At 42.2% G+C, this 27,605-nt stretch overlaps 3 pseudogenes; 1 reads left to right on the top strand and 2 right to left on the bottom strand.

Moving 5' to 3' along the window:
- The window catches only part of LOC134390527 (ski oncogene-like), a 65,016-nt pseudogene that overhangs the window by 31,530 nt on the left and 5,881 nt on the right, over positions 1-27,605 (top strand).
- The window catches only part of LOC134390878 (transport and Golgi organization protein 1 homolog), a 45,879-nt pseudogene that overhangs the window by 15,208 nt on the left and 3,066 nt on the right, over positions 1-27,605 (bottom strand).
- Positions 8,522-15,761, bottom strand: LOC134390879 (mortality factor 4-like protein 2; annotated as a pseudogene).

Here is a 27,605-nt window from a genome sequence, read left to right as displayed (position 1 = left end):
ACCGGTGGGCCTCTGTGTTGCTGCTGCTGTCTGGGGCTTTCCTGGTGGCCATTGAGACCTTAGTGCTGTGGCCCAGTGTGCATGTTTCTCACCCCTCAGATTCCTCCTTGGAGGCCACTAGACAAGCTGTGGTCAGGTATGGAGTGAGGGGCTGGGGCTCTGGAGGTGGGCCAGGGGTGGATCAAGCCACGCATCCTTGGCCATGGAATGCACCCAAGTGTGGAATAAAGTGCTGTGCATGTGGGAGTGGAGAGGAGACTGTGGCAGTGTCACTGCTGCTGAGGGGCATTTTGCTTCCTGCCAAGGTGCTTTGCTGTACTTGTCGTTGACGGACAAGTGGCCTCTTGACGCGGGCTTCTTGACAAGGGGGCTTCTCAGTGTGAGCCAGGTCCCCTAGAGCTCACACATCACCTGGCAAGGTGCATCCAGGTGGACAGGGACTCATCGGCCTCCCCAGGCAGTGCTGAGCTAACTGCACGGCAGCCACGGAGCCGTGTTTTGTTTGGTTCTTGGGCTTGCGGTGGGTTTCTTTTCTCTAGCCAAGTGGAGAGATTTACCTAATTTTCTTCCTTGGCACAGGTGAGACTTCCAGTGTCCCTCTGGCTCATGAGGGCTGCACAGCAGAGGGATGAGAGGCTGTGAGCACAGCTGAAGAGAAGCTGCAGCAGGAGGGGTGTGGGGACTGGTGGGGCAGCGTGGCAGGGCCTGGGAGCCCCAACTGCTGTGTTGTGATGTCGTTCTGCATGTTCAGCTCCAGGAGGGAGGGAAGGGCCTTGTCATGGCCATGCCTTGGGTAGAGTGAGCGGGATGGTGACAGTGGATTTGGCAGGTACGTGAGTGTAAACTTAGACCTGGGGGCACGGATGCCCTGCATCCCAGGCCCGGCTCAGCTCTCTGTGGCCTTTCCTCAAGTGAAGCCATGTTACAGGTGGTGGCGTCTGTGCTTAAAGGATGTAACAATGTCTTGTTCTTTGGTCATGACAATGAGCTTTGCTGCCCTAAAGCATGACACTCATGAGGGGTGGGGGCCTCGTGGTGGGCTGAAGGTGCTTTGCTGATAAAAATAGGCTCTGGGGAAGCAGCCTCTGTGGTTGGTCCTGGACACGGTCCTCCTTCCTTCCTTGTCTGTGGCGCCTGTGCTAGCCCTGGGATGGGCTCGTGTATGGTCCTGTGCACAGAATCCTCAGCTTCCAGCTCCCTCCCATGGTGGTCCCAGGCTCTGGTGCCCAAGATGCAGCCCTGCTGACCTGAAGCGTCCTGTTTTGGTCCACTGCGGGCCCGGGGGTGTGGCAACAGGTCCTGGGCTTTGTCCTGTTTATGAGAGGTCAGGTGGTCACAGCGGGCGATGAGAGGCCTGCAGTTCCTGGGGTGCCATCTGGTGATTGTAAAACGGGCAATACACATTTTTGGAGGGGGGAATGGTAGGGGAAAAGCTGCAGACGGTCAGGAGGCTGCCCTACCCTGCTTCCTAGGCAGACACCTCTGTGGCCTTTCTCTGGGTGTCTGTTCCCAAGGTGAAAAGTTCAGGCTGTCCTGTCTCCCCAGAGGGGCCGGAGGTGGGACAGGAACACAGAGGCTGGATCTAGCCGGATGTTCCTCAGTTCCCTTCCTTTTGGTACCCTGGCCTGGGGGGCGGGGTACAGACTGTGTGGTTGTCGAAGTCCCAGGTGGTATTTTGCAGGACTCTCCAGTTGGGCCAGCCGTGGGACAGACAAGTTCGCTGGAGTGCCTCTCCAGATCAAGAGCACCCTTCCACATCCTGGGCTGCTATAGGCTGGATTGGGTGCCCACATCACAGGGTGGGCATCTCCATGTGAATGAACCAACCTGATGGCCCCAGCAAGCACCTGGCCCTGGGCTGGGGCTGTGGGTACACTGCAGGGCCCTTGAGGACTGGAGGGTCATGCCCTTCAGCACACCCAGCACTTGGGTCACCCGATGGGAGTGAGTGCATTTGTGAGCCAAGGTGGGCTTTGTGCTAGCTTGGGTAATGGGGGACTGTGGGTGCCCAGGACAGTCCCTGAGAACAGACCCTGCACTTTCCAGCCAGGCTGGTCATCACCGCTGCCCCCCTGCCCCAGCAGCGCCTTCCCCGGTGGCTCCAGGTGCTCAGGAGCATGTATTCTCAGGTGTTTGTTGAACAGAGGAAACTTGGCACCTGTCCACAGAAGTCCATTGTGGTCGGGAGCTGTGGGAAGATGGTGGCCTCCCCTGCTGGGAGTTGGCTCTGCCCTGTTGCCCGAGCCTGACGGAGGGGCTGCGTGGCGTCCGTCTCGGACTTAGTGAGCATGTGACTGTTGCACATCCCCCTTTTGAGCTTTCCTTTTAAGAGGACCTATTTAAGGTCCCATCACTCACACAGTTTGCAGTTGCAAAGTTAAAGTCTGAGGTTAATGGCACATTTTGGGAGGCACACCAGAAGGCTACTCCTCACGGGGTCTTTGTGTGGGCCACCCTGACCCGGGCTGACGCCAGACGCTCACCTTTTATGCTCAGCTGCTCTCGCCCATGAAAACCTTTGTCTCTGAGCCCTGCCAGCGCCTGGGGCCCCTTGCTGTACCCACAGGCCTTACCTGGGCAGAGATTGTGGCCCTTCTGCCCTAGAGCAGCTTCTGGTGGTCGAGGGCGCCCCTGCCACCCCTTCCCTCACATCCAGGCCAATTGCTGAAGGACCAGGAGGTTTCTGACAACATTTGTGCTGATGGTTCCAGACGCTGACACCCCGGGGAGGCCCGGCTGGTGGTGTTTGCAGAAAGTGGCTTTTCAAGGCACACCTGGTCCCTTAAACAAGAGGCAGGGTGCTGGGACGGGAAGGGTGGCCCATGATTGCTGTTTCCTTCATTCCTTTTTCTCCACAGGGTGTTCTCTTCCTGGGCAGGTGCAGGGGCTGCCGAGCTGAGGTTCTTGGGGCCCCCACCTGCCTGTCACCCTCTCCTGGCTCTCACCCTGCAAAGGGACCAGTTCAAAAGGTCACTGCTCTGATTTTCATTGCTGCCTCTTGTGTTCTCACGACCTCTTGCCTTGCACACTGATGGGTGGGACTTGAGCTTCAAGGAGGGCCCCGGCCTTTCATGGGATTAAAAAGCTACTGAAAGGTCTGAATGGTGAGCCACCAAGGTTAAATGTTACAGTAGCACAAAATAGTGCTAAAAATTAAGCAAAAATACACATGCATCTCCAAGTTTAAGGTGAACACGGACCAGAGCTACTGGAGACTGTGCCACCTCCTAAAACAGAAGTGATTCGGAAAGCAGTGGGAAGAGGGCCTTTTCCACACGACGTCCGAAGGGGCGGCTGTGGCTCTGCATCTGCACTCGCCAGCAGTGTGTGGGCCCCCTTCCCACAGACCCACACAAGCCCCCTTTCCCAGCCGAGGCACGGGGAAGCGCTTTGTGACTTTTTTACATAATAGAGAGTGAGTTGGTTCATATTTTTGCATTGTAATTGGCCAAAAAGCCCTTAAATACAACCATGTCTTGTAAATGTTGTCCTTAATGTAATTGTACATTTTGTCAGAACCCAGACTTTCCTGTTGCTACTCCAGTATTCTGTTGGTGTGCATGTGAATCTAATTTCTTTTTCCCTTTTCCCTTCTTTGCATGTGCTGGCCTGTTTCTCTGGACCCTGGAGCAGGTAAGATATTTCGCTCCTATGAAGCCCTCCCTTGCCCCCATGTGTCGCTGAGCCTTTCTGCCGCTGGAGCTAGATGCTGGGGGTGTGCGTCTACCCAGGGAGATGGTCAGGGGGCAGGAACACCAGGTCTTAAACCAGGAAAACTGTCCTGACAGTAGTAAAAATAACCAGCTGCCCTGAAAGAGCACCCAAAAACACAGGCTCCTTGCCTTCTCCATAAAGACATTTTTTATGTTGCTACCAGTATTCAAAGTGCAAATGTCACAGTGCTCTTTCTTTCTGAGTTGACCCCAAAGCCATTTGGCCCTTCATCTTGGTAACAGATGAGGGAGGTCTGTTTGGTGGTGCTCGAGCCCCACCTGGGGCAGCCTCAGGCGCGGGAGGCTCTGCCTCTCCTGTTGTCGGTGCTGCTGCTGGCCTCCCCGCTCTGTCCTGCCTGGCGCTGGGTCCTGGGAAGTGTGCATGGGGAGAGTCTCTGTTCTCTGGTCCCACGTACTGCTTGGCATGTCCCTCTGCAGCTGGCGCCTGGGACCTCAGCAGAAAGGGGGCACTCCTTCCAGGGTCCTTGGGAGCCCAGGGCCAGGGACAGGTGGTGTAGCTCCCGTCCTCGCTCTTCTGCCTGTGGTGGTGACAAAGCCCCAGCCCTGCTTCCTCTCATGAACTTGAGCCCTTGGATGCCCATGACCCCAGTCCTCAGGATGGCCTCTTCAGTGCCTGAGTGGGGTGACACAAGTGTGGGGTCCCCAGGTTGGGTGACTGGCAAGCAGACTGCGAGAATATCCAGGGGGAAGTGACAAATCCATGGTGAGATTGCAGGTCCTGGTTGGGGCTTGGCCAGAACCATGGGCCCTCTTGGCTTGCATTAGCGAATCTTGCCCGTGTGGAGGGCCAGGACCCCTGCCGCTGGTCCGTGGAGCCCATGGCCTGCCTGGCGCTGCATGGTCAGGGGCTGCGGTGGGCTCACTATGCCTCACTGACCACACCAGTGCGTTTTGCCATGACACTGAGGCTCCTGAAGTCGGGTTTCTAGGCACTGCTGGCGCCTCGTGCACATGTGGTCACTGGCTGGTTGTGGTTGGGATGCTGCCTTACCTGACCCTCAGCCCACACTCTGGGAGAAAGCCTGTAAGAATCTTGGGCTGGCACCATGGGCTCTGGCCCCTGGTCTCAGTGGCTGCCATGTTCCCTACATGCCACAGCGAGCACCTTTGCACATGCGTGAATCTGATCAGGCTGCGTCCCTGATGTGGGCTTGGCGTCAAGTTGGTGCATGTGCAGGTGGGTAGGGGGCATCCACCTGCACCAGGCAGCATCACCTCTAGAAGATGCCTGTAGAGGTCAAGGGTTTGGACCCCAGTACCCACCAGGCACAGCTCTTCCAAACACTGTTAGTGTTGTGCTAATTAGGTGACTAATGGTGTCATTCGCTGGAGCTTGTGGGCTGGGCATGTTCCATCTTCCAAGGCCGGCCATCTTCTCCTGGCTGTGGCCTCTCCATGTGACAGTGACAGCGAGTGAAACTTGTGTCTGCTAATGGAAGGGAAAAGTAAGAGGACTGTCAAAGGTTATCAATGGAGATGACTGCTGATTAATAAAGAAGCCACACCACACACACTGTGATGTCCCTCTAAGGCAGTCACTCCCTCCATTCACCACAGGAGCTCTTTATTTCCATATTTAAAATGCAGAGAATAAAAAGGAATGAAAAATCCATTCTCACTGTGTTCACTTCAAACAAAAATTACTGGTTAATGTGCTGAGAAGCTGTCATTACTGCTTTTGTGAAGTTTAGTTGTGAAGTAACGACTCCACAGAGATTTCTCAGCCTACAAATTGTGACTGTACATTTCTGAAATTGTCTGCCAAATAAACAGGGCATTTAGTAAAAAAAAAAAAAAAGAAGAAGAAATACTTCTCATGAGTTAGATCGTTTAATTTTCCCAGGCCACTATAAACAGTGATCATACATCTGACAGGGAAGGGAAGACTGCTAGAGCATAATGCACAAGAGACAAGAGAAATAACAGGTAACGTCTTTCTAAAAGGGCAAAAACTAAATCACCCCCTGAAGACAGCTGAAAATTTACAGCATAATAAAATCCAAGCAGTAACTAATCAAAAAAAAAAAAAAAATTGTACTACATTTCTTTAGAACTCCAAATACATTTCCCCTTTCAAATGTTATAAATGGTGATGGGATTTTCAGACCAGTCCACAAAATCATCGCTAGTATCTCATTATTACTACAGTATCTAAACACCACTTACAATAATGCTGTTCCAGGAAAATGCATTCAGAAAATTCCAACATGGAAAGAAATGACTATTTCTCTACTGTCACAGCCTAGCTAATGAGAGAGTAAGCTTCCTTTGTTCCCTTCCACCCAAACTAAAAGTCACATAGGGACCAGGCTTCGAAAAGGCAAATGCTAAGGCTGAGAAGCAACAGGACAAAGAGACTACATAACCTTGTGCAAATCAAAACAGGTGTTAGGGTTTTTATGAATGGGAGAGAGAAAAGTAGGAAATATAAAATGTTTTCACCTTTTCCCCTTCTGTTCACACTTTTATTCTCCCCTTTTCCTTTTATCTAAGGAAAAACCTCATGAGGCTAGAGAATCCAGGCAAAAGAAATCCTTCTTTTAGGAGTGATTTTACAATCAATTGGGCAAGGAGAGGAAACTTATTAATAATAATATGTCCAATGTAATATAATTAAGAAATTAATAAAACAATACAGTACCCAGTTTTAGAAAGAATTGCATTCAGTGCTTTTGGCCACATTAACTGTTAAGTTTCAAATGAAAGCTTTTCATTTGCACAGTTCATTTACACAGAATAATTTCCCCCAATTATGTGAAACAAGTGTGAAGCAGAACGACATACAGTATTAGAAAATGTATGTAGGAGCATACACACATATACATACATATATATGTCTGAAAGTTAAATTCTGTATAGAAAAGATAAAAAAATTTAATAGTGTCTGAAAATTATATAACCTGTATTTCCAAATAAGATATTTTCTGAGCACGTGATCAAATCAGAAAATCTGGCAAACACTTGTATATGTAAGGGGAAAAAAACTGAAAAATTACTTCATCTCGTAGATATGAGAATTTTTATCCTTCTATTGTATTTCCTTGCAGCATTTTTTCTGTGTGTGTGTGTGTGTGTGTGTGTGTGTGTACATATGTGTTTTATATAACACACAGCTTACGTGTACTTTAAAGTTTTGGTTTCTGCTTTTTTCCACTTCACGTTAAATTGAGAGCACTTTCTGTGCTCCAGTGTCTTTGAAATATGTAAAGCCACCTTATATCCCATTATATGGATATACAATAATTTAACAATTCCCCTACCATAGGGATCATTTAGGTTGTGACAGGTTTTCAGTCTAATAAGTACTTTTCCACTGAATGCCCTTGTATTTGATCTTTAATGCATGATTGGTAGTTTCTTTAGGACAGATAGACATGATATTATACTATATAAAAGGATATGACCATTTGTAAGGCTTCTTATACATATCACTAAATGACTTTTCAGAGTGGCTGTATGAATTCCCAATTCTAATAGTGCAAATGTTCACCCTCCTCATTCTTAATCTTTAGGTTTTGATATAAGGGATTCATAAATTGAACTTTTCCTATTGAGTTTATACTTGTTATCTTATTCACTGAAGTCTAAAAGACAAATTTTAGAACACTATTTTATAAGGTTAGATTGAAGTATAATCATTAATTTGCACTTATGTTACTGAAAAAGAAGCAAATAAAAGGGCCAGTGATTATAAAACATCCCTTGCATTTATGAGTTAAAAGTATAAATTAATTTACTCACAACAAGGACAGTTCTCCAGAATAATACACCAAATGAAACAATTCCCAGGAAGGCTGTTATAAGTACAGGTTCCCATGGCAGTCCATAGAAATCCGGCCCAGGCTGAACATCATCAGGCAATGTATGAACAAACTGAAATAGACATATTAGAAATAATGGGAAGCCTTAAAGAAATTTGCAATAATGCACTCACAAAGAGTCAGCCATAGAAATTCTATGCCAAACTCCACCAGATAACTACCCCCTAAAAAGCTTCAATAGCTCTTACTGCTTCAAGAAAGACAGGATGTTGGCAGTCTCCTTTCTTGTTTGACTCATAGTGTTTTTAAATATTACCAGTCTAAACATCTTTAAGTTGGGCATATATTTCCAGTTAACAGAGACCCTGCCACATCATTTTGTCCAACACATAGCTAGAGTCCCTCTGGATCATACTTTTCTCTTGGTAAATTGGTTCTTATTACTTTAAAAAAAAAACCACGTAAGACAAAAAATTTAAATATAGTATAAGTAATCAAGTTTCATGGCTGCAAATAAAACCAATATGATGGTAATGGATGTCTTATTCCTCTAAAAATTTAAACTTTAATTTTGGTCTACTCTTATGTAAACAAGGGCACATGCTAAATCAGATAGCTCATGGTAACTGGTCTAGATAATCCCTGAATTTAACTGTCTTCTATAAAACTTGGTGCCTTAATTTTAAATGTTTCCTGGGTTGTAGTCCATTGAACACCTGCCAGCTGCACACTGTTTTTGCTGCCCTCTACAAGTACCCGAGTTAACTACCATACTGACTCCATCCCTCAACAGTGCCAGGGGCCACTGGGAAAAGACACGCTGGCTCTCAGTGTTTGGATAGTGGCTTTAAAGATAACACAGCACCTGTCACTTCTAACTGTTCTGTAAGAAATGAGCAAGTGACGACACTTCAAATACACTCCCACTAGCCTCCCTAAACAGCACAGCAACATCCTGCATGCCTCGGGCCTGACACACACCATTTCCTTGGCCAGGTCGGTCAGGGCATCCACTCCGCTCAGAACTCATCCACTTTCCTGCCAGAACTCGGGTCCCTCTGTGGGAACGGGGATCGTCATCTCCAGCAGCTTGGCTGTGAGGGCTGTGTACAGCACCGACAGGGGTCCCCAAAGCGCCCTGTCCGACGTGGCAACAGAAGGCACAATGGCAGCGACTGCCAACATCGCGTATGGACAGGTAGGGGGTGAGACGCTTCCCTGCTGAACGGCACAGGACTTGTCTCCTTCACTGCTTCTTCTCACGGTGACTGTCTCGCTCAAGGCACAGAACTCGTCTTTTTCATCATCTCCTCTCATGAACAATATCCTTCTTACAGCATAGGACTCATCTCCTTCACCTTCTCCTCTCACAGAGACCGTCCAGCCCAAGGCACAGGACTTGTCTCCTTCACCATCTCCTTTAATGGAGACCGTCTGTCTCATGGCAAAGGACTCGTCTCCTTCACCATCTCCTCTAATGGAGACCGTCCGGCTCACGGAGTAGACTGAAATCCGTCTGTCCCGTGGCTGGCTCTTCGGCCACCGAACACTGAGAACACTGTAATCAATGAGATGATAGTGAACACTGTGCACAAGTCAGACGGCGCTGCGTGGACGGGGCCTGCGTGGGCAGCGGAGCAGAAGCATCCAAGCAGGGGGAGGTGAAGAATGGGGCTCACTCACCGTAGGAGCTAAGAGAAAGGATGACACAAGGGGCTGGAGTGAGGCGGCCAGTTGGCTACTGGGATTGAACCATGGGCCAGGGACGGGGGACAGGAGGAAGGCAGGCCTCTTCAGCTGCTCAGAGCTGGCCCCGTATGTCACAAAGTGCTGAGACCCCTGGCCACCCTCCCATCTGGACAGGAAAGGAGTGGCCCCGTGCCCTCCATCCTCTGCTTACTCCGCCCCGCCCAAGCTCCAGCTGCTCACGCGACCTCCCATTCTGGTGACACCCCTTTAAAAAACCTTATCCTGCGCAGTCATGCCATCATCACCCCTATGCCAGTGGGTCCAGTTCTAGGTCCCACATGTTAAGGTTACTTGACTCATGGAAATAAACAGGGAGAATGAATGGTCTGGAAATCACTTTCCAAAAGTTGAGGAAACTGGGAACATTACTGAACTGCAGAAAGAAAAAGAAAGCATTTGTAGAACTTTAAAGAGATGTCTTTGAGTTGAATCTAAAGTCAATTCAGAAGAACAATCAAGCATGAAGCAGGGAAAGCTTAAGGAGAAGAGCAATGAAGGGCGCAGTGAGAGGGCAGGGCAGGCCCTGTCATTACTCAGTTGGGTACCAGCCCAAGGACACAGACCAACCACAGGATGGGACAGAAATCCAGATTCAGACCCCAGTGCAGTGGATATCTGGGATACAATAAAAGGCAGCTGAAGAAAAAGACTTTTTTTTTTTTTGCCCAGTAAGGAGATCGCGACCCTCAGCACGGTGTTGTTGGCAACACGCTCAGCCAGCGAGCGCCCTAGCCATCCATGTATAGGATCTGAACCCGCGGCCTCGGCGCTACCAGCACCGCACTCTCCCGAGTGAGCCAAGGGGCTGGCCTGAAAAACAGACTTTTTAATACGTGGTATTGGCATATCTAGATAACTATATGGAAAACGATAAAATTGATCTTTTTCTCATTGTTCACAAGGATAAGTTCCAAATGGACCAGAAACCTGAATGGAAAAAATGAAAATGAAAAAGCAGTGTACTAGAAAATAATTTCTATGTCTCATGCATTGAGAAATCCTAATTATGTCTCAAAATCTAGGAGCAACAAGGGAAGAGATTTTTAAACTTGGTTACTTAAATATAAAAAAACTTGCCCAGTCCCCCACCCCAAAAATTGCAAAATAAGCAAAATTTGATGGTGACAACCTGAGAAAATACATTTGTAACAAATTAAAAGGGATTAATATTTCTAAAATATAAAAAGCTTCACAAATAGAGAAGAAAGTGGCCAGCAAACCTATGGAAAAATGGGCTGAAAGAATGAACGGATCTGGGTAAAGAAATATAAATAGCTTGTAGACATAAGGAAACACACTCTGCCCTGTTCATAATAAAAGAAATACAAATAAAGCCTACACTGAGATGCCATTTCTCACTTACCTTGGCCAGATCCAAATCTGTGACCACATATGAGGATACTTCAAAAAGTCTGTGGAAAAACGGAATTAAAAGATAATACGAATCTTTCCATAAGATTTTTGAAATACCTTGTACTCTGCTGGTGAGTGAATGTGGTGAAAATAGCCACTCTCATGCATTGCTGATCACTATGCAAAATGATACAACCCCTATGAATGGGAATTTTGCAAAATCGCCCAAAGTTAAGTGTGTATTTACCCATTGACTCAACAATCCCACTTCTAAAGCTCTATCTCAAAGATATTGGAGAACAACGAATGTTGAAAATATATATGCACAAAACTATGTTAATCCAGTATTATTTATAGTAACAAGACTGGAAATAAAATTTCCATCAATAAAAGAGACATTGAATAAACCAAAGAATACTGTGCAGCTATAAAAAAGAAACAAAATAATTTTTTATACTGTTATATATAAAATGTGGTTTCCAGAATATTAAAAAACAAAACAAAATGTGGCACTTGGTATAATCAGTCTTTCAAATTTTAGCTATTCTAATAAATGTGTAGTGGTAACTAATTGTGGTTTAAATTGGACAATTAATGATGCTGAGCATTTTAAAATGTGCTTCTTTGCTACCCACAAATCTTTGGTAAAGTGTTTATTTTACTGTGTTATGTTTTTCTGGGCTTTTTTCTCAAATGAGCTTTAAGAGTTCTTTATATATTTTGGATACAAGCCCTTTATTAAACAGATGCTTTGTAGTGAATTTTTCCCAGTCTGTGGTTTGTATTTATCATTTAGTTTGAAAAGTGTTTGTTTTGATAAAGTCCAAATTATCAACTTTCACTTTCATGAATCATGCTTCTGATGTCAAATCTAAGAAATCTTTGCCTAACCCAAGTTCATCAGAAATTTTCTCTTGTTTTTCCTACAACTTTTATAGTTTTAGGTTTTACATTAAAGTCTATAACCCATTTTGAATTAGTTTATGAATATGACACGAGGTATGGGTGATTGTTTGCACAGAAATAGCCAATAGTTCCATTTGTTGAAAAGACATTCTTTTCTCCATTTAATTTTCTTTCCACCTTTGTCAGAAGTTTATTGCCAGATATGTGTGGATCTATTTCTGGATTCTCTATTCTGTTTCATTGATCTATTTGTCAGCTGTCCTGATTACTTATAAAGTCTTGAAATTATGTAATGTTTGGTCCTTTCTATTTTCCATAAGAACTGTAGAATCAGCTTCACATTTTTTTTTTTTTTGTCTTTTTTGTGACCAGTCCTCAGCCAGTGAGTGCACCGGCCATTCCTATATAGGATGCAAACCGGCGGCGGGAGTGTCGCTGCGATCCCAGCGCTGCACTCGGCCCCACATTTTCTATAAAAAAAAAAAAAAATCCTGCTGGGAATTTGAATGTAATTATGTTGATTCTAGTGATCAAACTGGATAACTGACAACTTAACAATATACTTAGTCTTCTGAATTATAAACAAGATATATTTCTCTATAAATTTCGATCTTCCTTAATTTCAGCAGTATTTTATAGTTTTCAATGCATATGTCTTACACATTTTTTGACATACTTATCTTTAGGTACTGCATTCTTTTTATACTGTTGTACTTGGAAATTTCTTAAAATTTCAATTCCCAATTATTTATTGCTAGTATATAGAAATAAAATTGCTTTAGATGTAAATCTTTTTCTGGCAACTTTACAAAACTCCTTTATTAGCTCTGGTAGCTTTTTTGTAGATCACACCAGATTTTATGCATAGATGTTCATGATTTCTGCAAATAAACAATTTTACTTCTTCCTCCCCAATCTGGATGCATTTTATTTCTTTTTCTTACCTTAATGTACTGGCTCTTGCCTTACTGAACCTCAGCATGATGTCTAATAGATGTGATGAGAGTAGACATCCATGTTTTGCTTTCTGATTGTGGGAAAAAGCATTCAATCATTCACCATTAAATATGATATTATCGTAAGTTTTCATAGAGCCTATTTAAGTTCTCTTCTATTCCTAGTTTGTTGACTTTCTTTTTCCAGCAGTAATGCATGTTGGATTATTTTTTCAAATTCTTTTTCTGTGTCTATTGAGCTGTACATATGGATTGTCTTTTCTAAGTTTGTCATCATGGTGAATTACACTGATTTTGTTTTGTCTTTTTTTTTTTTTTTTTTTTTTTTTTTTTGCAGCTGCTTGGTACAGGGCTCTGAACCCTCGACCTCAGTGTTATAACAACATGCTTTATCCGACTGAACTAACTGGCTAGCCAGTTTAATTAATTTATTTTAAATTTAGACACATTTGTACATATTTATGGAGCACAGTGTGATGTTTTAATACATGTATAAAGTATGTAGTAATTAAATTATCGTAATTAGCACCTCAGACATTTATCATTTCCTTGAGGTGAGAGCATTCAAATTCTAGCTATTTTGAAATATATAATATATTACTGTTAACTAGAGTCACCCTACTGTGTAATGGAACAGTAGAACTTATTCCTCCTACCTAACTGTAACTTTTCAAATGTTAGATGAAACTTGCATTCTTGGGATAAAACCTATGTGATCATAATGTATTTTCCCTTTTATATACTGTTAAATTTGATCTGCTAAAATTTTGTTTAGACTTTTTGTTCCTATGTTCATGAGAGATACTGGTCTGTGTTTTTTTTTCTTGTTTGTCTTGTTTTCATATCATAACACTGGTTTCACTTTGATAGGAAGTATTTTCTGTTCTTCAATTTTCTAGAAGAGTTTGTGTAGAATTAGTATTATTTCTTCCTTATAGGTTTAATAGAATTTACCAGTGAAGCCATATGCGCTGGAGTTTTCTTTGTGGAAAAGTTTTTAAGTATGAATTCAATTTGTTTTATACTTACATGGTTATTGAGGTCGCCTATTTCTACTTGAGTGAGCATTTGCAGGTTGTGTATTAGATGGAATTCCTTCATCTAAATTGTCAAGTTAATTGGCCTAAGTTGTTCGTAGCGTTCCCTTGTTATCATTGAATATCGGTAGAACCTAGGGTGATGCTCCTCAGTGACTGCTGATATTGGTAATCTGTGTCGCCTCTCCTTTTCCTGATCACTTTGGCTAGAAGTTGATCAATTTTATTACTCTCAAAGAACCAGCTTTTGGTTTCATTGATTTTCTCTATGTTCCTTTTGTTTTCTATTCCATTGACTTATGCTCTTATCTGTATTATTTCTTTTCTTCTCCTTACTTGGGAATCACTTTATGCTTCTTTTTCTAGTCTGCTTTGGTGAAAACTGAGGTCACTGATTTGAGACTTTCTTTTTACCTAATATAGGTAGTGCTATAAATTTCCAAGCAGTGCTTTAGAGGCATTGTACAAATTTGACATGTTGTGTTTCCACTCTCATTTAGCTCAAAATACTAATTTCCCCATTGACTTTAACTCATAAGTTATTTAAAGTGTATCATTTAGTTTCCAAATATTTGAGGATTTTCCAGATTTTTTCATTGATTTCTAATTTAATTTTGTTATGGTCACAGAACGTACTTAGTATGCTTTGAATCCTTTCACATTTATTGAGACCTGTTTTATGGCCAGAATAGGGTTTATTTTGGTAAAAGCTCCATGTACACTAAAAAGAATATGCTTTTCACTCTTCTGTAAATGTCAATAGTAATAAGATGGTTGATGATGTTCACACCTTCTAGATTCTTACTGTTCTATTAATTATTGAGAGGTGAGTATTGAAATCTCTAATTATAATTGTAAATTCATTTTTTCCTGGTAGTTCTATCAATTTTTACTTCATGTATATGTTTTTTGCTGCTTTGAAATTTAGAAACAAATTTTATTGAAGATCTGAAATACAATTCCTAAAATATCAACTTTTCCCCAAAAGCTTGGTTACACAATAATGCATTGCCTCTATCATGTTAGAATGTGCATTAGAATCAAATACAAAAACCATTAAACAAACCACCATCCTTCAGCAACTTAAAGATAGTATACCTAAGAAACAGCATAGATGGACTAGCAGACAGGATGGGCTGTTTCACTTCAAGCACCATTTAAAAAAAAAGAGCACAAATGCATGGGTTTTCAATTATGTACATTAAGTTGAATCATTTGGCACTAGGAATCAGGGTAGTAACTGGGATTAATCGTGCATTAATAAGCATGATTGATCAGGACATTAAGTCAGTAGCATTAACACATATAGAAAATTGTGTAGTGTCAAAGGGATAGAACCACCAGCCTTCAAGGAATATGGTCAACTAGTGTAGGCAACAAAATGTTTTACTGAATGTTTATTCTTTGGCGTATTACTGCATATACTAGCAGCAACTTTGAAATGAGAAAAAAAGCTTGCAATCCTTGTGGAATTCCTTGCCAGATATTTTTGGAAATCATGTAAATAGCCCAACAATAACAGAAGGCTCTTCTCACCAAGGGGTGTATATGCCAACATTGCTCTGATTCTTGTAAATAATCTCAGTAGGTGTAGCGCTCTGTAAAACTATGACATTGGTGCATCAGGGTGAGCTGAGAGGATTGCAGCATACTAGAGCCTCTCAAATTTGTCAAGCAGCTGAGTGCCCAACACCATGTTGAAATATCCTTTTATTCCTGCAGCAATTTCATTAACTGGGTATTCATTACTATTGATGTTTCTCTGTGATTTCTTGCAATTCACATACTCCTCCAGAATGGCATATATGTTTCTCTTAGGAGTTGAAAGAGCTGCTTCTGCCTTGTAACTAAGTCCCAGTCCTCAACAAGCCATGGTTTTAATTCTACAAGAATCTTCACTTTAACTTCCATCCTGTTCTTAAATACCACTTCACTTTCAACAGTATGGTCTGCATGGGCCCTTTTCTTCCAAGGGGGCTGAAGTGCTTTGCTGGCACTGCCACCATCTCCATTTCCAGGAGTCTTCTGTTTGTTTGTTTTTTTGTGTTCTAATGGATTCTGAAGGGAGGTTGTCTGCTGAACGACCCCCCAACATCCTGGGAGAGCTGGTTCAAGATTCTTCTGCTGTGGACCAGCTGTCTTCTTTCCTGAACAGGACCCTCTCATCTTACTTCTCTGAGTGTTGCTTCTAGTTGGTTTTTTGAAGTTGTTTTGTTCCACAAATTGTTGTCCATGAGTTTGAGAACCCTGCTTTCTGGAACTCATTCAACCCTGTATTTATTCCAACCAACAATCTTCCTTTTTTTCCTCCCAAGAATGCCTAGTGAGTTCCCAGATGGACTCTTATAGATCTTCTGGGATGGTCTCAAAGGATGAAGTAGGAGACATAACCTGGAAAGGAAAGCAGGTTCTGCAAATTTGAAGAACTTTTGTGAAATCATCCAAGATTCTGCAATCAGGGACGGTTCTGCAATCAAGATCCAATCTGATCCTTACTGTACAGCAAACTTAGCTTTTCTGATGGTGACCTGAAGTCCAGTTCTTCCCAGCAGCTGATGTGTGATCTCTGCTGTTCCTACAACTGCCATAGCCTGCTTCATGTATTTTGAAGGTCTATTATTAGGAGCACAAGTATTTAGAATTGTTATATTGTCTTAATTTACTGACTCCTTAAAGAAATAACTTTCTTTATCCCTGGTAATATACTTTGCTCTGGAATCTCCTTTGTCTGGTTTAATATAGTCACTCCAGCTTTCAATGGACTAGGATGAGTGTGGGATATGTTTTTTTATTTGAAGGGTGATCCTGGTAGACATGTAGTTGAGTCATGCTTCTTTACCCAACCTGACAATCTCTGCCTTTTAATTGGGGTATTTAGACAATTTCCACTTACTGTGATTATTGATATGGTTAAGTTTAAACTCAGCATCACCTTTTCTTCCCTTTATCCCATTTGTTCTCTGTTCCCTTTTCCCTCTTATTCTGCCTTCCTTTGGATCAGTTGAGTCTTTTTAAAGACTCTAACTTATTTCCTTTGTGGGCTTAGTAGCTATAACTTCCTGTATTGTTATTTTGTGGTTGTTTTAGGGTTTATAGTATATACATCTTTAACTTAATCATAGTCCTCCTTCAAATGACACTGCACTACTTCATGTCTATAATAAGAACTTGATTGTGGAATATACTATATAGAGTATATGTACTTCACAGGGCCTGGTTTTCCAAAGCCTTGCAGTTTAATATATTGACCTTGCAAGGACAGGAAATTTTCCTCAGGGTATAATTCTCTGTTGCAAAATAGGGATTGTGGCACAGCAGTTTGCTGGCTCAAAAGACAGACTAGTTACTGATGGTTATGTAAGGATACTGAGAGATTGCTGTTAAGAAGGAATGTTTGCTAAGATCAAACTTGTTGCTAGGACCATTTACTTGTCTACTGGAATGTCATCTGGCTTGTTTCACTGAAAGTTACCAGCCTATACTGTTAAACTATAACCCCACCTATGTCTCTTCCTGTAACTTCCTGGTCTGGAAAATAAATGCAGGAAGAGAACCCCATGTCAGTGTTAATTTCCCAAGGAAGGGATGCCTCTCTCTTGAGGGTCCCAAAGGGAGATTAACCACTTTGGGGCCTCTCACTGCACAGTAGAGATGGGCTTTGAGTAATCCTTTGCATCTCCATCACCCAGGGGAAGTGGGGTGACAATTCCGTGGGGGCGAAGCAACACAAAGCAACACTTGATGATAGTTAATACCATTTTCCCCCCTTCTGACCTTTATACTATGGGCATATGTTTTACTTTTATGTATTTTCTAAATCCCATTTACACTGATATTTAAATAATATGAAAACGGTTTTATATATTTACCCATGTGGTCCTCATTTCCGGCATTCTTCACTCCTTTGTGTAGCTCCATAACTTCCATCTGTTGTTATTTCCCTTATGCCTAAAGAACTTCCTTTAACATTTCTTTTTTCTTGGTGACTGCCCCATATGTCCTTTAACATTACTTATGGCAAGTGTGCTACGGAATTCTTTCCACTATTAGATGTTGTAATATTCTTTGTCTCAACTTTGGTTTTGAAAGATATTTCACTGGGTATGATACTTTAGGTCAATAATATCGTTCTTCAAATATACTAAAGATATTACTCCACTGTATTCTCTCATGCCTTGTTTATGACGAGAAATCCAAAGTAATCCTTATCTTAGTTCCTCTCTATGTAAAATGTCTTTCTTCTTTGGCTGTTTTTGAGATTGCTCTTTATCACTTGTTTTGAGCAATTTGATTATGATAAACCTTGGTGTAGTTTTCTTCATGCGTCTTGTGCTTGGGTTTCATTGAGCTTCTTAGATCTATGGGTTTATAGTTTTCATAAATTTTGGAAGTCTTTCAGCCATTTTTCCTTCAAATATTTTTCTGAATACCTCTTTTCTCCTCTTCTACAGGGATCCCAGTTACATGTAGGTTGGATTCCATATCCAGCCACGATAGCTTTATAGGTACTGTCTCTACTCTCCAGTTACATTTAGTTGCTTAAAAGTGTCCCACAGCTCGGACTTCCAGTAGTTTTGTCATACTCTTGAGCTGATCGATACTGTGATGAATGAAGGGGACTCTTAATGGATCTCCAGAGTTTTCTCGGCATGTAGCTCTCTCCTCCTGGTTCTCCATCCTGTGAATTCCAGCTGCCCTCTTCTCTATGGACTCTGACCACTCTCTCAGCTCAGGGTGTCCACTGGCTCCACTTGGTTCTTCCCTTCTGTGCCACAGCCTGGGAACGTTCTTAACACTGTAAGCTGGGACAACTGTACTCACAGCATTTTTTCCTTATCATTCAGACATTACTGTCCTTTGTTGCCTGATGTCCAGTGGCTGAAAAAATGTTATGTTATTTATTTTGCCTGGTATTTTCTTTTTAGTAGTTTCATTTGGGAGGGTAAAGCCAGTAGTTATAAAGCTATCATGGCTGGATATGGAAATCATTTGCTTATTTTAAAATTAATTTTAAAAGTTACCTATAGAGAAGGGTTAGAACAGACTGAATGGGACTGGGACAAAAGCTAGAGTTCTCCAAATACACCTTGTTTTACAAATTGACTTTGGATCCTGTAAACATCTTAGATAATTATTAAACAAACAAACAAAAACCTTTAAAAGTAGGCTCTAAAACTTGAAAGAAAAATGAAACCACCTATGTATCAAGTTGGTAGCAAGACCACATAAAAGAGTGTTTTTCAAAGTCACCCTAGTGGGATATACCTTAAAGACAAAGGAACTGCTAAACAGTCTTAAAATATTTTCAATCAATTACTGTTTGTGGTAGTGCTGATATGTGTATTTTTAATGCTCATATGACTATTGTAAAATAAGGTAAATATATGTTGATGTCATTGAAAACTGGGATTTCCATCATCAGAGGAAAAACAAATGTTAGATGAAAGAAAAATCTCTCTGGCATCCTGAATTTTGATTGGGAGTAACCATATGACATTCTGATGAATATTCACATAAAAAATCCCACATATTTCCTAGCTTTGTCCTCTGAAAAGGCCTAGAAATGATGGCCAACTCAAAAGCAATAAGCAATCTCAGCACCAGAATGTAGTCTCTAAATACAATTATCCATTAAAAGGAACAAGGGCTGTTTAGAGAAACAGTTCCTTCAAGATCTTGGTAGGAAATGTACAAGATGAGCTGTGATCACTTTGTCATGCTAGGAGGCAAGAAAGGTTACAATGACCAGTAGATGGTGACAAAAAAGGTCCCAAGAGCCAAGCTGAGGAGTCTCGCAGTAGCCAAAGATGAGAGCAATTGAGCATCACTAAGAATGATCAATATCCTTGATTGGACTGAAACACACCAAAGATTTTTAAATCCATAACAACAAAATAAACATAAGAAAAAACAAACAAAACCACCTTTTGGGCATCACTGGATAATGCTGGAAAGACAACTCATTGTTTTGAAAACCGTTTAAGTTAAGAAAAAAAAATAATTACCCTGCCTTAACTATACATACCAAATCTCAGTGTAAAGAATAGTTGATCGTAGTTTCTCTTTGTAGAATTGTCCCAGACTTTAAATGAAGAAGGAACAATACAATGAGACTATCATCATTTTGCAGCCTGTAATATAGTGACAGGTCTAGTTAATGTCACCGATGATGATTGACATCAGAAAAAAAAAAAGTAAAAGAGTAACACCCAGATGTTAAATGTTTCCTGATTCTTGCCAAACAAAATTGAATTTGCATCTAACTACTTTCAATCCTCCGACTGAAAGTGACTAGAAAACTTGATAAAATATATGAAAACAACTGTTTTTCAGATAGAGAACAGGCAGGACACCTGTGATCCCTGAGATAAAGAAAACAAATTGGCAAGCCCTGGGACCACCCAGCTTTCTCCCTGGAGGCACTTTCTAGACCTCAGTGCAGGGAGGGAAAACGCAGGCAGAATACATCAATCCCAGTGTGGAGGCAGCAATCGGAGTTTGGGGAGACTAAGGTACCTGAAATACACAGGGAAAGGCAACAGAAAGATAGGACTACAAAGGAACAGAGTTTCAGACTTCTGCAAGGGGTTCTTCAGTTCTGGGCTGAATTTTAAGCAATACCTGTGTAGGGTAATTACTTATATCAATAGGTACATTTTAATTATATGTAATTTATATGTGATTAAAGTTGAGTTAAGATACATATCAATCTATTACAACACCAGGACCTCAGAAGGATCCTAATTTGAACAAGAACAATTTTTAAAAGGAGAGCATGATGGTTACCAATATTATGAATATATTTAATACCACTTAGCTGCACACTTCAAAATGGTTAAGAGAGTAAATTTTATGTTATGTATATTTTACCAAAGTTAAAAAAAATGGAGGCAGGAAAAAAAGGAGGAAAAGGGATTTTAAATATGCCAAATATTGGGTGATATTAAGGAATTATTGTTAAGTTGGATGATGGGCCCATGGCTTCTCTGCTTTAGCATGTTTGAAATGTCCCATGATAAGACGCTAAAAAAATTAAGATGTGACTTCAAATGTTTAAGGGCTCACTATGTAAAAAGGGAATTAGATTCTAAAGAGGAAATCATGTGGAAGAAAATTTGGAGTCAATATAAGAATGAACTAACCAGCAGAGGAGTGCGTAGCCTTGGAATGTAGGTGGCTCTACCAGGAACTGATGATGCACAGAACTAAAAATCACTTGTCAGGGCTGGAGTAGAAGAAATAACTGCAGCTAGTGAGAAGTTGGACTAGTAGCCTTCTGAGACCTCTTACATAAGGTTTTACTAAATATTGATCAATGAATCTGACCTCTGGTGCAGGTTTCCCAATCACATCAGCATCCCATTACTCCCTAAGCCCTGTCGAGTAATTATCTACATGATCTATTGGACATTTAAGATAAACTATTTCCCATATTCTTCACATTTCCCGGTTTTTGTAGATATTTGCTAAGACATTTTCTTAAGCCTTTCAAAAATCAGAATTATGCTTTATACCTCTTGGAATCTTTTGTTACTAGCACAATGTCTTGTACATATTGGGCCATCAAAATCCTTTTTTGACAATCCCTTTCACATCAGCATCTGTAACACGGAGCCAGCACTTCTATCTTACGATTCATGGCTGTGTCTTCCCTTGTCACAACCAATCACAGACGTGTCCTACAACGCATCGTGTCACACAGGCCTACAAGAGGGCACTGTTCATATCTAGACATACAATAAAAAAGAATCTTCCCCACATCTGGAGGTGGATAACTTTTTCAAGTGATGACGATTCATTCTGATAATTAAATTCTGAGTTCTGAGACTGCCTCCATCACTGAAGATTTCATCATGCTAACTGCATGGATCACACACACCTTCATCCAGGCGGCTGCTACCACCACGACCATGGAGAAAATTGAAAAAGGGTTTGATTATTTTCTCCATCTTTCCCATCTTGGTGGTCTTTCTCCTGAATTCCCCAGGTATTCAATGTTTTTACACTGCCCTCTAGCCCTGCAAGTGGGAATCAGGTGGAGAACGGGATCCTATGAAATTCCAGGCACTGCACCACACTTAACATTGTCTAATCATTGAGTTTGCACAACAACTGCTGTAGGGTTTGTCTTCATTTATCAGATGAGGAAGCTGAGATTCAAAGTTTCGTGATTTGACCAAACTTCTAAATGATGGCTTTGGGATTGGAAACCAGATCATCCTGGTTCAAAACCCATGCATTTTATAGAACGATAACAGCAACTACAAAAAACAAAAACCCTCTTCCCTATACATATCTTGCAATAATAAAACCTAGAGGAAAATACTGTACATTTGTTGAAAAGGATACTTTCTCCACAGCCCTAAAGGCAACTTAGCCTTCAACTTCTCAGCACCACACTCTCCCGAGTGAGCCACGGGCCGGCCCTAGCCTTCAACTTCTGAAAGCTTGTACATTTCCATAATTTTCTAAAGAAATGTCCAATTTCCGCAAATACCACAAGGGGGAGCTAAATCCTAAAAAGCTTAGATAAACTTCTAAACAGATTAAATGCCTCATTTGGGTCATGACTCTCTTCAGAAAGATCAATCTGAATAAACATTCTGCCAAAATGACTATTTCTAAGAAACACATCTGACCAATCCCTTTCCCACTTAAAATGAGTGGCCTAATGCCACTCTTCACGGCACACATGACTCACCCTGCCTCCCTTCACAGACCATCCCCCTCTGGTCCCACACACTACCACCACCAACCACCCACGTTCCCCTGGCTTCATCAAGTAACCTCGTCTTCAGGCCTCCATTTCTCTGAACATGTAATTTCCTGTCTGGCTGAATGCTGCCCCCGTCTCCCTCCCCCAGCCCTTCTATTCAACCACAAACTACATGTCAAACTCCCATTTGACTCTGCTTCAAGCCTGTCTCAGCATCGTCCCACCACAATGATCCAATTTATTCAATATACTGTTCTACCTTCAGGTAAATACTTCTTTCTGCCTGTATCATATTATGTTTCAAGTGATTGTCTTTATCTCCCAGCTAGACCGAAAGATCCCTGAGGGGAAGAACCATTTCTTACACGTGTGCCCAGCCCTGGCAAGCAGCAAATCCTCCTCTTGTGCTGAACTAGGAACCCATCAAAGCCATACACCTATGGCTCATTTCAGGGGCTATCTTCAAAGGATCAGTAGCATTTTCATAAAGATATTTTAAGGTCTTCAGCTCATGCTCAAAATCAACTTAAAAACTGTAATAATCAACATTCTACTGTGTTTATAAGAAACTGTATGTATCAAACTTGCTCTCTTAGTTAAATAAATCCATGTATGAAAATAGTGAAAGAATTGTGTTTTTCAAAGGATTAACACTTGCTGGCTCTTCAGCATTTGTCTCTAGTTGCTTTCTTGCATCAACAGCAGTGACAGGAGTGCCTTCTATTGTTAGTGCCTTCTATTGTTTTTCCCCTAAATTGAGGGGAAAACAAGTATTTTATTTTACACTTTAGAATAAGGATTCTCTTCAGTTTAAATATTTACTGAGTATGCAGTAAGTATTAGACACTGTGCCTTGAGTAAGTGTTTCTCCTAAAGACAATTGCACAGAGGAAAAATCTTTAGAATCCCCATTGGAGCCTTCGTACCCTTTAATTATAAAATGAACATATCTCCGTTGGGAAAATATAGGAAAATGTTCAGGGCCCCTCAAATGTTCAGAATCTTGCTGAGCATTTGATGTAAATATGCACGTGCACCCAGGTATTCCTTGGTTATTGTCCAATGTAATTGCATATGTGCATCCAGGTGTCCTGGGTTATGGACATAAGTATAAAGGACAAGAGGCTCTGATCCACGGGGGGGGGCCCCCAACCCGGAATGCCCCTGCGGGGCCAGGGGGAGGCCGCTACTGCTGCTGGAGGCTGTTGCTGCCAGTGCCCCTGGGATGCCCTGAGAGGCGACCGCCGCTGCTGCTGTAAGCTGCTACTGCTACTGCTGAGGACTGAGCTCGTGTCATCTGCCAATGGCTCCTGGCATCTTTCCCAATTACCTAGCATGGACCTGCATGTGAGGGGTCTATGATCCAGTCTGTACAATGGGTTTGAATGGTCTGAGCCCTAGCCTTGACAATACAAAATGGAAACTTAGTATAACTAAAATAATGAAATGTTTTTGCTTTAATTAGGAAATGCCTAGCCATACAATTAGTGTAGCTATTGCCTTAACCCAACAACTGGCATAGTTGTGTAGCTTTACAATCTCCAACCCACCCTACACCCACCAGTCCCCCATCACCTCCCTGGCAACACAACCACTATGGGAACAATAGGAGTATTTACTCATGGGAATTGAGAAAAACAAGAATTTTAAGCTTTCTCCATATAGACAGTCACATTCAACAAACATTTGTTTAGTGCTGGTGAAGCAAATTAGTAAAAACTTCAGAAAAACGAGGAGTGAAAAAGAGTGCGTCCTGGCTTGCAGATGTAGGCAGAATGCACTCGTGCTCACCACAGGGTCTGGCACCCGGCAGGTGTGCAGTAAGTATCCTCTCTGTGAATGAATGGCAGCTCCATAAAGAGAAGAGGGTAAATACCAAGAGAGACCAAAGGGAATCGCTTACAGGGCAGAGAACTGCCTCAGGCCTCTGAGGAAGTGGTAGATACTTACACCTGAAAGTATCTCCACGTGAGGAGGCGGTGGGGGCGTGGGATTCAGTATGTGTTATATGAGCCTGGGGCATGTCTTACAAACAGCTAGGAGTCCAAAATGCTGATCAATTAGTGAGGGGTAGGACTAGTTGCCTCTAAGGTCCCTCCCAACCTGAAGGTTCCACCCACTATGGATCTATGAAACCTCTGGTGAAGTTTTCCCAATCAAGTCAGCACCTCAGTGCCTGCAATGCACGGAGACGCATTTAGGAAGACTTGCCTGTGAAGGTTAATGATGTTATTTTGTGGTGGGACATAAAAGATAGGGCAAAGTATTTGTTAACTCTGGAAGCAGAACTTTGCGTAATCCTGAAAGTTTCGGAGCAAGAGAGTAACAAGTCTTAATGTGCATAGCTCATCTTCAGCAGCAGAACATTTTGAGTTAAACAAGTTTAGAAGTAGAGAGTATTATATATGAATGCAATGTCCTCTGGAACATGGGGGGGCCTCTGTGATGTCATTCCTTTGCAAATTAGCTTTATTCCTTTCCCTGCTGTGACCTCCTATACTTTGTGTGTGTGCCAGGGGTGGGCAGGTGTCAGCCCAGTGCTTCCCAGCCCTGCAGTGTCACTGGGTAATGCTGCACCTGTGCTCAGAGATCAGAAACTCTAAAAACACAAAAAACAGTAACAATGTCATCATGCCCCCGTACTGGACAGACAAAATAACACAATCAGCTGTTCTCTGATTCACTGGTTAAATGTGAGCTATGCAAGCATTAGAAAGCTGTTGATACCATTATTGAGTTTTTAAAAAAATATTTTAAACTTTCTCATCTCCCACTGGAAGTTTACTGTGTGCTGCAATGACAAATGACAGCCTACAACGGACTGTCACATGCTGCAAAGTTCTGACTACTTCCTATGAGCACATAGTATACAGATACCTGGACCCTTCCCTGTATTTTAAAGTTTGTCCTGTTTTTTTTTTTTTTTTTTTTGGTTTTACCATGTCTAGGTAGCAAATCAGAAAAAGAACTGTACTACATTGTATCCTATTTATGGAAAAGGGGGTTAAGGTGGGAAAAAAACCACAGAATTCTTGAGGTTTAGAGCAGTGGTTCTCAAACTCTAACTAGCATCAGGCAAGAACTTGCTGAAGGGCTTGTTAGACACAGACTGCTGGTTCCCATCACCAGAGTTTCTGATGCTATTGTTTTGGTTGAAAACTACTATTTGAGAGTATAAGTCCTTTTAAGAATAATACTTTAGATTAAAATGATCTACACAGGTTAGTGATAGCCAAACATTGGTTTGTAGGTTAGTTATGGCCCCTGGCCTCTCCTATTTTTTATTTCCACCTGCTAGACTGAGTCACAGATCCTTCAAACCCATCCTGTGCAGACAGGGCACAGACCCCTCATATGCAGGTCATGAGCTAGGTAATTGGAAAGATCCTGGGAGCCATTGGCAAGGATGACATGCTTTATTCAGATGCGAGCTCAGCCCCTCATGGATCAGAGCCATTGTCTTTTATACTAGAGTCAGATAGCCAATTAACACATGGGTGCGAGTCAGAGAGCCAAGGAACACTTTGGCGCACATGTGCAGTTAACGTATTTACAACAGACATGCTCTTGTGGTCAGCCAGGTACGAGGTGAGGGAGCCCAACCAGTCTGTCTTGACTTTCCTCACACCATATTTTTAAACTCCTGCCTTTCTCTCAATTAGCTCTGGGATCTCTTAAAAAAAAAACACACACACACACACCTCTTATGTATCTGCATTATCTTCCCCTCTATTTCCCACCTTTGACTACAAATCTCCTAGAAGATTTTCTCTATGACGTGCCTCTACTTTGTGGAGAAAAATGAGCACGTTTTACCTGGGTCTAAGTTGTTCTCAGTATCTGGCTTCTGTGATACCTCTGAGGCTCATGTGTCATCAGTTGTTGGCTGATCCAAGTTGCTGAGCGCTGCAGTTCCCTGCATACTAAGGTCTTCCTTACTCTCTTGTGGGAGATCTTCACGTGGTGGTTGCTTCTCTACAGGGAGGGAAGAGGAGAGTGCACCAGGCTAGCACAGCTTGACACCACCTGTGCAGCCAATCTGCACCTCAAGCCCACCCCCATCTCAGCATTCTCTCCTGCACGCCCACCATGCAGGGCCATCACATGGAGCCCAGCTGGGCGGGAAATAGGAGTTTCAGTTTCTTTTATTCCACTTCAAGGATGACTAATCTACATAATACAACTTACAAAGAAGCCTGTATTCCCTAGTATTACATAAATAAATAGATTTATAGTAGGGACTTCAATAATTTAACTCCCCTTGGAAAACCAACATATATGCACACAAAGAAATGTGTAGAAGGGAACTTCAATCAAGAGCAAAAGTGTGAAATGCCTCTTCTATAAAGAGTAATACAGAATTTCATGCACATGCACAGTCACGCTTGTCTCACAGAGCTAGTACAGAGGAAGGCATTCCACACGAAGCAGGTGGCTGAAGTGTCTTTCAAATATTCTCAAAGTATCTCAAGGAGCCAAAAGAGTACACCCATCCCTTTCCCTAAGACACTCAAGGCATGCTGCAATGTGATCCATGGCAAAGACAAATTTCTTTGCCGCCTCACAATTTACCCTGAAAACTCATTTGAATTTTTTATTCCCACCCCAAATATATCTGCTTTGATTAAATGCAAAAACGTTTTCCTCCCCTAATTCTCAGGAATAACTGGCATCCTGGGGAAATATGTTATTCTGAGGCTTTATGTCCTCCTGTTACTCTAACTTATATCTTCAGTTCAAATACCTCCATTTGAAAATCCTGGATACAAAGAACAGTGCATGGAACCAGGAATCAGAAAGTTTATATCAGGATACTGGCTTGGGATCAATTCAGCAAATACTTACTGAATGACTTCTATGTGTCAAGGGCTGTGTTAGGGGCTCCTCATACTGGTTCCACCCTTGATTAATCGGATGCAGGAGCCCTAGTTTAACTGGAGAAAGTGACTGCTGCCAAGAGGCACAAAAGAACATGACATCCACAAAAGACGAACTTTGGGGGAAATGCAGGAACACAGGCAAGGATCAGTTAGAGTGCAGGTAACTCGAATAAGAAATTGTACTCAGTAAAGCCCTTTCAGAATTTTACATGATATCTGTACTTCGTTAACAAGTGCAACTCGTATATCATTTTCTTATTTATGTCTTTCTCTTTAGCTTTCTATAAAGTTTCATATTGAAATGTTAATCAGTCTCAACTGTCCAGGAAAAGTAAGGAATTCTTCTCCATACTCCAGCCTAAACAAAAGAAGGCAGGAAGGAACATGTGGTCCCTTGTGTTGTCTCTGTCCTTCACGCACCCTGGATATGTGAACAGAGCTTTATGGAGAAGGTATGAGGCACTTCAGCGACCCCTTTCCCCACCTTCTTCTCCAGGCCTGCTCTACGAGGCC

Source organism: Cynocephalus volans, chromosome 11 (genome assembly GCF_027409185.1).
Source record: "Cynocephalus volans isolate mCynVol1 chromosome 11, mCynVol1.pri, whole genome shotgun sequence".
NCBI lineage: Eukaryota > Metazoa > Chordata > Mammalia > Dermoptera > Cynocephalidae > Cynocephalus > Cynocephalus volans.
This window is presented reverse-complemented; position numbering and strand designations above follow the sequence as displayed.